The following is an 11735-nucleotide window of genomic DNA, read 5'->3' as shown; positions in this document are numbered from 1 at the left end:
AGATTCTTAGAACAAACTGTTACTATTGGACTTCTCACCAGAGAACAGGTAGAAATGTTGGTTCCAGAGAATCCACGGATTCCTATTTTCCATTACCTACCAAAAACTCACAAGAGTATGACCCAACCCCCGGGACGTCCAATCATCTCGGGGATTGGATCTCTCTTTGAACCTGTCTCAGAATGGATAGATTCGATCTTGCAGCCTCTGGTGAGAAGTCTAAAGAGTTATCTTAGAGATTCTACACATTTATTGCAGTTGCTGAAATCATTTAAATGGGAAAAGGATTACAAATGGGTAGTGGTGGATGCCACTGCATTGTATTCCAGTATCCCACATCAAATGGGTGTGCAAGCCATCAGATATTTTTTTGATGGTCACACTAGGTTTACTGAGGAGACCAAGTTGGTTTTGTGCGAGATTGTTGATTTCTTGCTCGAGCACAATTTTTTTATGTTTGACAAGGAGTTCCACATACAGGTTTGCGGAATGGCTATGGGGGCAAAATTTGTTCCCTCGTTCGCAAACCTGTATGTGGGATGTTGGGAGGATAAATACTTGTACTCTTATGATAACCCATTTAGGAGTCAGATCATCTTTTACATGCGTTTTATAGATGATCTGATTTTTGTGGTTAAGGAACCATTTGATCATAAGAGTTTTCTTACCTATTTGGGTCATAATGAGTTCAATCTCAGTTTTACAGGTGACACATATGGTACTGTGGCGAACTTTCTTGACTTAACATTAGAGATGATGATCTTGGAATGGTCATTAGTGACACCTTCAGAAAAAGCACGGCAGGAAATACAATCCTGCATGCAAAATCGTGTCATCCTCCCCACTTGGTGCGGTCAATCCCAAGAGGTCAACTGATGAGATTGCGTAGGAATACAAATTCTGACTCTTTATTTGATGATCAAGCTAGATCATTGATTAAGCGTTTAAAAGTGAGGGGATATGATGAATCTCAACTTCATCAACATTATAATGAGGTGAGGTCCAAATCGCAATCAGAATTGGTTCAGGGGTCTAGAAAACAGAGTACTGTAACACAAGATACTGTGGTCTTTTCGACTGAATATTCGAGTCAGTATAATCAAGTTTGCTGTATTTTAAGAAAAAATCTCCATTTATTGAATGAGGATGATACTTTGAGGAATTATGCTGACAAGTGTAAATTTGTGTCAAAAAGACCACCAACATTATCTTCTAGATTGTCTCCAAGCTTGGTTTGCTCAGAACGCATAGACAGGAGTGATTGGATTAAAAGGAAAGGGACCTATAAATGTGGTAATGGTCCATGTATTACCTGTGGTTTCATATCTGTAGGTAATGGTTTCAAAAGCACACAAACAGGGGAAGAATTCATGCATACATTTTATGCTAACTGTAGAACCTCTTTTGCAGTTTATTTGCTAGAGTGCAATTATTGTAACCAGCAATATACAGGTTAAACGACCAGAGAATTACGGTCTAGAATCAGGGAGCATATCAGAGACACTAAGGATTATGTGAAGGAGTTTGCTATTGCAAGACATTTTAATCAAACACATATGACTAGTGTCTTTAATATGAAGGTACAAGTGATTGATCGCATCATGTTCCCACCCAGGGGAGGTGATAGGTGTAAATTATTATTAAAACAAGAGCTATATTGGATTTACAAACTAAGAACCATCACTCCCCTGGGTTTGAACCGTGAGTGGGACATGAGTTACTTTGTTGAGTGACTTTTTGTTCCATTCCGTTAGTCCCATATGTGTGGATTCAAATATATTTAGACAGGAGTGATTGGATTAAAAGGAAAGGGACCTATAAATGTGGTAATGGTCCATGTATTACCTGTGGTTTCATATCTGTAGGTAATGGTTTCAAAAGCACACAAACAGGGGAAGAATTCATGCATACATTTTATGCTAACTGTAGAACCTCTTTTGCAGTTTATTTGCTAGAGTGCATTTATTGTAACCAGCAATATACAGGTTAAACGACCAGAGAATTACGGTCTAGAATCAGGGAGCATATCAGAGACACTAAGGATTATGTGAAGGAGTTTGCTATTGCAAGACATTTTAATCAAACACATATGACTAGTGTCTTTAATATGAAGGTACAAGTGATTGATCGCATCATGTTCCCACCCAGGGGAGGTGATAGGTGTAAATTATTATTAAAACAAGAGCTATATTGGATTTACAAACTAAGAACCATCACTCCCCTGGGTTTGAACCGTGAGTGGGACATGAGTTACTTTGTTGAGTGACTTTTTGTTCCATTCCGTTAGTCCCATATGTGTGGATTCAAATATATTTAATAATATATTTGGTACCGTTGTCTTTTAAAAACATGGAGGTTCTAAATATATTAAACAATTGATGAGTTACTCTATTATCATTTTTAAAATATCATCAATTTTGTCAGTTCAACAAACATAATTATATTTATTATATGGTTCTGCAATTTAATGAATTATTTTCTCCCCCCTTTTTTGTCCTCATTATCATGGTGCATGCATGTTGAAAAAATTCTTTGTGATAGAGATATATATACATTTGTAATTTTTATGATTGTATTGTGTTTTATTTGTCTTCACTATAAGGTGTGTCTGACCCTTTAAATAGGGGGTGTTAACACCTTCCAAACTCACCCTATGATTAAGTGCTCAACTGAGCACGAAACTAGTCAGGAAGTCTGGAGCTGTACTTTTTAACCATGTTCTAATAAAAGTTTCTTGCTTTTTAAACTTTTGTTGCCCTGAAGACTCTTTTGCATTAGTGCTGCTGTACTCTAACTATTGGACTATTTTTCGACACACCGGCTGTATAACACAGCAAGCACCCCTGTTTCCTGTTGCCTACCTGCTTGGATCACTCCGCCCCAGCTCGCTCTCCATGCCGGGATCGCTGTGTCTGCAGCGGCTTGGTCTGTGTGTGTTGTATATTTATTTGTAGATTACTAGCATTATTTGTTTTTATTTTTATCTATTTTTATTAATTCATTTTTTGTATTTATAACATTGGTGTGTCATATTGGAAGTTTAGTTTCAGCGCATGCTCTCTTGATTCCTATTGCGCTGTTTATTGTTCTTTCCTATTTTATCTTTATGAGTTATTTAAAAGTCATACACCTAGATTACAAGTTTTGCGCTATAGAGGGTGTGAAACGAACGCAACAAAAGTTGCGTTATTTCACCCTCCATAGCGCTACCATTACAAGTTTCTGAGAAGCCGCCTTGTGAGTGCGATATGGTGGCAATGAGCTTCATACCGCACAAAATCCAAGTACTGCTTTGACGTGCTCGTGCACGCTTTCCCCATAGACATCAATGGGGAGAGAGTTTTAGAAAAAACCTAACACCTGCGATCGCAGAATGAAAAGCTCCGTAACACAACCCCATTGATGTCTATGGGGGAAAAAAGATACATTTAAACACCCTAACATAAACCCCAAGTCTAAACACTCCTAATCCGCTGCCCCGGACATCGCTGACACCTAAATAAAGTTATTAACCCCTAATCTGCAGCTCCCGACATAGCTACCACTAAAAAAAGTTATTAACCCCTATTCCGCCGCTCCCCGACATCGCCACCACTATAATTAAGTTATTAACCCCTATTCCCCTGCACATCGACATCGCTCACACTATAATAAAGATATTAACCCCTATTCTGCCGCTCCCCGACATTCCGCCACTAAATAAAGTTATTAACCCCTAAACCTCTGGTCTCCAACATCACTGCCGCTAAGTAAACCTATTAACCCCTAAACCGACAGCCCACCTACATTGCAAAAAAACTAAATTAATTTATTAACCCCTAACAACCCCTTAACTTTAAATTAAAATTACAAGATCCCTATCTTAAAATAAATAAAAACTTACATGGGAAATTAAAAAAACCAAAGTTTAAACTATAAATTAAACTAACATTACTATTATACTAAAATTAACATAACTATCAATTAAATAAATTAAATTACACATAAAAAAAACTAACACTACTAAAAAAAATTTGGGGGGTTGGTTGGGTGGTGGGTTTTCACTGTTGGGGGATCTTTGTATTTTTTTCAGGTAAAAGAGCTGATTTCTTTAGGGCAATGCTCTACAAAAGGCAATTTTAAGGGCTATTGGTAGTTTATTGTAGGTTAGGGTTTTTTTATTTATTTTGGAGGGCTTTTATATTTTTATAGGGCTATTAGATTAGGTGTAATTGTTTTTATTTTAGATAATTTCCTTTTCCTATTTTTCACAATTTAGTGTTATTTTTTCTACTTTAGTGTTTTTTATTTTTTGTAATTTAGTATTTTTTATTTTTTGTCATTGTAGATTTAATTTTTTTTAGTAGTGTTAGTTTTTTTTTTTTAATGTGTAATTTAATAACACTCGGCTACATTATGAGTTTTGCGTTATGAGGGGTGCGGTATGAACTTTATTCTCACTGCTCACTTTCCTACAGCTCTGGTATTACAGGTTTTTACAAACCCGGCGTTAAAAGGCAAGAAGTGAGCGTAGAGCAAAATTGTGCTCCATACCGCACTCCAATACCAGCACTGCTTAAATTAGCATTGAGCTGGTTATATGTGCTCGTGCACGATTTCCCCATAGACATCAATTGGGAGAGCTAGCTGAGAAAAAGTCTAACACCTGCAATAAAGCAGTGTAAATCTCAGTAATGCAGCCCCATTGATTCCTATGGGGAAACACATTTTATGTTTAAACCTAACACCCTAACATGAACCCCGAGTCTAAACACCCCTAATCTTACATTTATTAACCCCTAATCTGCTGCCCCTGACATCACTGACACCTACATTATACTTATTAACCCCTAATCTGCCGCTCCGGACATCGCCGCCACCTACATTATACTTATGAACCCCTAATCTGCTGCCCCCAACATCACCGACACCTACATTATATTTATTAACCCCTAATCTGCTGCCCACAACATCGCTGACACCTATATAATGTTATTAACCCCTAATCTGCCACTCTAACGTCGCCGCCACTATAATAAACATATTAACCCCTAAACCGCCATACTCCTGCATCGCAAACACTAGTTAAATATTATTAACCTCTAATCTGCCGCCACTAACATCGCCGCCACCTACCTATATTTATTAACCCCTAATCTGCCGCTCCCAACGTCGCCGCCACTATATTATATTTATTAACCCCTAAACCTAAGTCTAACCCTAAACCTAACACCCCCTAACTTAAATATAATTAAAATAAATATAAATAAAACCTACAATTAATAACTAAATAATTCCTATTTAAAACTAAATACTTACCTATAAAATAAACCCTAAACTAGCTACAATATAACTAATAGTTACATTGTATGTAGCTTAGGGTTTATTTTTATTTTACAGGCAAGTTTGTATTTATTTTAACTGGGTAGAATAGTTACTAAATAGTTATTAACTATTTAATTACTACCTAGCTAAAAAAAATACAAATTTACCTGTAAAATAAAACCTAACCTAAGTTACACTAACACCTAACCTAACCCTACAATTAAATAAATTCAATAAATTTAGCTAAATTACAAAAAAACCCCCACTAAATTACAGAAAATAAAAAACAAATTACAAGATCTTTAAACTAATTACACCTAATCTAATAGCCCTATCAAAATAAAAAAGCCCACCCAAAATAAAAAAAACCTAGCCTAAACTAAACTACTTAAAAGGCCCTTTTGCAGGGCATTGCCCCAAAGAAATCATCTCTTTTACCTGTAAAAAAAATTACAAACAACCCCCCCAACAGTAAAACCTACCACCCACACAACCAACCCCCCAAATAAAACCCTATCTAAAAAAACCTAAGCTCCCCATTGCCCTGAAAAGGGCATTTGCATGGGCATTGCTCTTAAAAGGGCATTTAGCTCTATTGCTGCCCAAAGCCCTAACCTAAAAATAAAACCCGCCCAATACACCCTTAAAAATCCTAACACTAACCCCCGAAGATCCACTTACTGGGAGAAGTCTTCATCCAAGCGGCAAGATGTCCTCAACGAAGCCGGCAGAAGTGGTCCTCCAGACGGGCAGAAGTGGTCCTCTAGACGGGCAGAAGTCTTCACCCAGACGGCATCTTCTATCTTCATCCTTCTGACGTGGAGCGGCTCCATCTTCAAGACATCCGACGCGGAGCATCCTCTTCAATCGACGTCTTCTTGCTGAATGAAGGTACCTTTAAATGACGTCATCCAAGATGGCGTCCCTTACATTCCGATTGGCTGATAGAATTCTATCAGCCAATCGGAATTAAGGTTGAAAAAATCCTATTGGCTGATGCAATCAGCCAATAGGATTGAGCTTGCATTCTATTGGCTGATTGGAACAGCTAATAGAATGCAAGCTCAATCCTATTGGCTGATTGGATTAGCCAATAGGATTGAAGTTCAATCCTATTGGCTGATTGCATCAGCCAATAGGATTTTTTCAACCTTAATTCCGATTGGCTGATAGAATTCTATCAGCCAATCGGAATCTAAGGGACGCCAGGAACTACCGCAAAACTCATAACTACTGGTCTTAGATTGCAGGATGGATCGTGTCGGTATAGGCTGTAACGCAAGCTTTTTAGTCTCACCCTTAAACTTGTAATGGCAGCGCTATGGAAATCCCATGCAAAAACATCATTTTTTTGAGTGCGGGACTGACGTTGCGCTACAGGCTGAAATGCTTGCGGTACAGCTATACCGACAAGACTCATAATTGCTGCGTTATTGTTTTAATGCTGAAATGGCTATTTATTCAGCGTTAAAACGAGAAAGCAAAACCCTAGCCTAAACCCTAGCCTAAACTAAACTACCAAAAGCCCTTAAAAGGCCCTTTTGCGGGGCATTGCCCCAAAGAAATCATCTCTTTTACCTGTAAAAAAATTTACAAACAACCCCCCCAACAGTAAAACCCTCCACCCACACAACCAACCCCCCAAATAAAACCATATCTAAAAAAACCTAAGCTCCCCATTGCCCTGAAAAGGGAATTTGCATGGGCATTGCCCTTAAAAGGGCATTTAGCTCTCTTGCTGCCCAAAGCCCTAACCTAAAAATAAAACCCACTCAATACACCCTTAAAAAATCCTAACACTAACCCCCGAAGATCCACTTACTGAGAGAAGTCTTCATCCAAGCGGCAAGATGTCCTCAACGAAGCCGGCAGAAGTGGTCCTCCAGACGGGCAGAAGTGGTCCTCCAGACGGGCAGAAGTTTTCACCCAGACGGCATCTTCTATCTTCATTAGTGATGTCGCGAACCTAAAATTTTGGGTTCGCGAACGGCGGACGCAAACTTCTGCAAAAGTTCGCGAACGGGCGAACCGGGGGAACCGCCATAGACATCAATGGGCAGGCGAATTTTAAAACCCACAGGGACTCTTTCTGGCTACAATAGTGATGGAAAAGTTGTTTCAAGGGGACTAACACCTAGACTGTGGCATGCCGGAGGGGGATCCATGGCAAAACTCCAATGGAAAATTACATAGTTGATGCAGAGTCTGGTTTTAATCCATAAAGGGCATAAATCACCTAACATTCCTAAATTGTTTGGAATAACGTGCTTTAAAATATCAGGTATGATGTTGTATCGATCAGGTAGTGTAAGGGTTACGCCCGCTTCACAGTGCGCAGTGTAGGTGATTTACCTGCCCTGTGACCATGCTTTGCAGACCAGGTATCAGTGGTCAGATGGACCCTTGCCTCAACACTGTGTGCCAGACATGCCATTATAGCAGACTTATATGGCTTTGGTGTTGCTTTTTGGTAATTAGAAGGCTGCTAAATGCCACTGCGCACCACACGTGTTTTATGCCCAGAAGTGAAGGGGTTAATTAGGGAGCATGTAGGGAGCTTGTAGAGTTAATTTTAGCTTAAGTGTAGTGTAGTAGACAACCCAAAGTATTGATCTAGGCCCATTTTGGTATATTTCATGCCACCATTTCACCGCCAATTGCGATCAAATAAAAAAAAATTGTTCACTTTTTCACAAACTTTAGGTTTCTCACAGAAATTATTTACAAACAACTTATGCAATTATGGCATAAATGGTTGTAAATGCTTCTCTGGGATCCCCTTTATTCAGAAATAGCAGACTTATATGGCTTTGGCGTTGCTTTTTGGTAATTAGAAGGCTGCTAAATGCCACTGCGCACCACACGTGTTTTATGCCCAGCAGTGAAGGGGTTAATTAGGGAGCATGTAGGCAGCTTGTAGAGTTAATTTTAGCTTAAGTGTAGTGTAGTAGACAACCCAAAGTATTGATCTAGGCCAATTTTGGTATATTTCATGCCACCATTTCACTGCCAAATGCGATCAAATTTTAAAAAAACTTAAATTTTTTTGCAATTTTAGGTTTCTCACTGAAATTATTTACAAACAGCTTGTGCAATTATGGCACAAATGGTTGTAAATGCTTCTCTGGGGTCCCCTTTGTTCAGAAATAGCAGACATATATGACTTTGGCATTGCTTTCTGGTAATTAGAAGGCAGCTAAATGCTGCTGCGCATCACACGTGTATTATGGCTAGTAGTGAAGGGGTTTATTAGGTAGTTTGTAGGGAGCTTGCAGGGTTAATTTTAGCTTTAGTGTAGAGATCAGCCTCCCACCTGACACATCAGATCCCCTGATCCCTCCCAAACAGCTGCCTTCCCTCCCCCACCCCACAATTGTCCCCGCCATCTTAAGTACTGGCAGAAAGTCTGCCAGTAGTAAAATAAAAGGTTTTTAATTTTTTTTATTTTTTTTAGCATATTTACATATGCTGTGGTGTAGCATCCCCCCTTAGCCACCAACCTCGCTGATCCCCCTCCAAAACAGCTCTCTAACCCTCCCCATCTGCCTTATTGGCGGCCATCTTGGGTACTGGCAGCTGTCTGCTATTATTTTACAGTCAAAAAAGTGTTGTTTTTTTTAAAATGTACACTACTGTTACACCAGATATGAGTGGTGGCACTGGGCAAGTGGGCACAGTATACACTGTGAGCCTGACACACACGCTGGCAGGCAGGCAACTGCAATTAGATTACACAGAAAAAAAAAAAAAAAAGCAGACTGATGTTCTAGCCCTAAAAAGGGCTTTTTGGGGTGCTGTCCTTACAGCAGAGATCAGATGAGTCCTTCAGGACTGTAGTGGACACTGAATACACTAGCCTAGCTATCGATTTCCCTATTAAATCAGCAGCAGCTACACTGCCCCTCCTCTCACTAAGAATGCAGCTTCCAAATGAATCTAAAATGGATGCTGTCCAGGAGGTTCGAGGGTCTGGGAGGGAGGGTCTGCTGCTGATTGGCTGTAATGTGTCTTCTGACTGTGTGGTAGAGGGTCAAAGTTTACTCAATGATAAAGAATAGGGGGCGGATCGAACATCGCATATGTTCGTGACATCACTAATCTTCATCCTTCCGACGCGGAGCGGCTCCATCTTCAAGACATCCGACGCTGAGCATCCTCTTCAATCGACGTCTTCTTGCTGAATGAAGGTACCTTTAAATGACGTCATCCAAGATGGCGTCCCTTAGATTCCGATTGGCTGACTGCGGGACTGACGTTGCACTACAGGCTGAAATGCTTGCGGTACAGCTATACCGACAAGACTCGTAATTGCTGCGTTACTGTTTTAACGCTGAAATGGCCATTTTTTCAGCGTTAAAACGAGAATGCAAAACTTGTAATCTAGGTGAGAGTAATTTTTCTCTGGAATCCCAAAAAAAATAAACTAGAACAAAACCCTACAATACAGAGTATTAACTAGCAATATTTATGAATCATTAATAACATCTCCTCAAACTCCTACTCTACTCAAATTTTCCTGATAGGGCTCGTATCTTCAATATAACCCCTCTCACAACAATTATTTGCCTCCTAATACATATAGTAATCTATGGTTCCCAAAACGCTAAAAATTGCTCCTTCTTGTCCAAAACATCTGCCGATAAGCTGCTCATCTGATAATAATAATTAATCTTACGTTCAATTACATGGGGAATAGGAATTCTGGTTTTCCAAAATTTAGCGATACAAACCCAGGCAGCAGTACAAATTGTATCTTTCAACTTTTTGGTGTCAGTGGGTTCGCCCTTGATCAGGTTTTGTAAAAGGGCCTGTTTCAATGTTAATATAACAATTCTATTGAGGATCACTCTTAGGAGCTGTGAGACCTGCTTCCAAATCTCTGAAACGTAATGGCATGACCACCACATATGAAAATATGTGCGTTTACCCCCACATCCACTGAAGCATTCACCACTAACCTGTGCCTCTCTAGAATAAAATATAGTCGGATGAAGGTACCAGTGATAAGCCACCTTAAAGGGACAGTCTACTTTAAAATATTTATTGTCTAAAAAGATAGATATTCCCTTTATTGCCCATTCCCCAGTTTTGCATAATTAAAATTGTTATATTAATATAAATTTTACTTCTGTGATTACCTTGTATCTAAGCCCCTTGACAGACTTGCATTTTAGCCAATCAGTGCTGAATCATTAATAACTCCCCTGTTATCTATATGACACACATGAACAAGCACTTTATTACTGAGGAAAAACTGTCAAAATGCACTGAGATAAGAGCCTACCTACGGTAAGCATTCAAAAAAGAATACAAAAAGAACAAAGCAAATTTGATGATTAAAGTAAATAGGAAAGTTTTTTAAAATGACATGCCCTATCTGAATCATGAAACCTCAATTTTAACTTGACTGTCCCTTTAATTTAGTTCTCCTGCAGGCAGAGCTGGTGCTAGGATTTTTGGCTACAAAGATGAGGGTGAATTATTCCGCCCCCTCTTCCCAGTTACATACCATCCCGATGCACTATTGCCCTAGGTTTAAAAGCCAAAGTTTAGGCACCCTGTCTGCTGCCTGTGGGGCACAGCAGTTATAAGATATGGGGAAAAAATTGTTTGGAATCATTTCCAGGGACACCTTGCAGCAGATCCCTAAAACAAGCACATTAAATATTAGTCATCTAATTTAGCCATACTGATTGCTTAAAAAGATAAAGAAGACAATAGGTGTATGTGTAAGTTAGTATGTAGGTGTAGGTAAGTGTGTGTATATGTGTGTGCATGTGTGTGTATGTGTATATATGTGTGTGTTTGTGTATGTAGGTTGGTGTGTGTGTATGTATGTGTAGGCAGGAGTGTATGTATAGGTAGGTTGGTGTGTGTGTGTAGGTTGGTGTGTGTGTGTGTGCCTAGGCTATGCTCCGTGTTCAGAGGCCTCCTTTGATTGCAACAGAATAAGAAGGGGAATTTACATGTTGCCTTTATTTAGACACTATTCCTCACTCAGGGTATTTTAGAGGGTAAAACAAACTCACTATTAAAGCTCTACTAGGCTCCTTTCTTGAGCTTGCTGTTATTTGATACTGCAATATCAATCTCACTGTGAGAGCTCAGTGCTCAGACCCACAGTGTGTGTGCCAGGTAGCTTAGATCAGAATGTTGCAAACCACCAAACGAAAGCTAGATATAGATGTTTAACAATATGCAATAAACGGAATTTATAGAAAATTAAACACACTCAGATGCATAAATACACAAACACAGATTTACATATACATACATACACATTCTCACACACACACAGACACAGACAGACCTACTCAAACACACACACACACACACAGAGACAGCTTGATATAGAAAACAATAATAATTTGTATTTATTTGTATTTTATTTTTCTGTACAAATCCAGTAAGTTCCTATTGTGCATCTGTAC

The sequence above is a fragment of the Bombina bombina genome, chromosome 4, assembly GCF_027579735.1.
Source record: "Bombina bombina isolate aBomBom1 chromosome 4, aBomBom1.pri, whole genome shotgun sequence".
In the NCBI taxonomy this organism is placed as follows: domain Eukaryota; kingdom Metazoa; phylum Chordata; class Amphibia; order Anura; family Bombinatoridae; genus Bombina; species Bombina bombina.
This window is presented reverse-complemented; position numbering follows the sequence as displayed.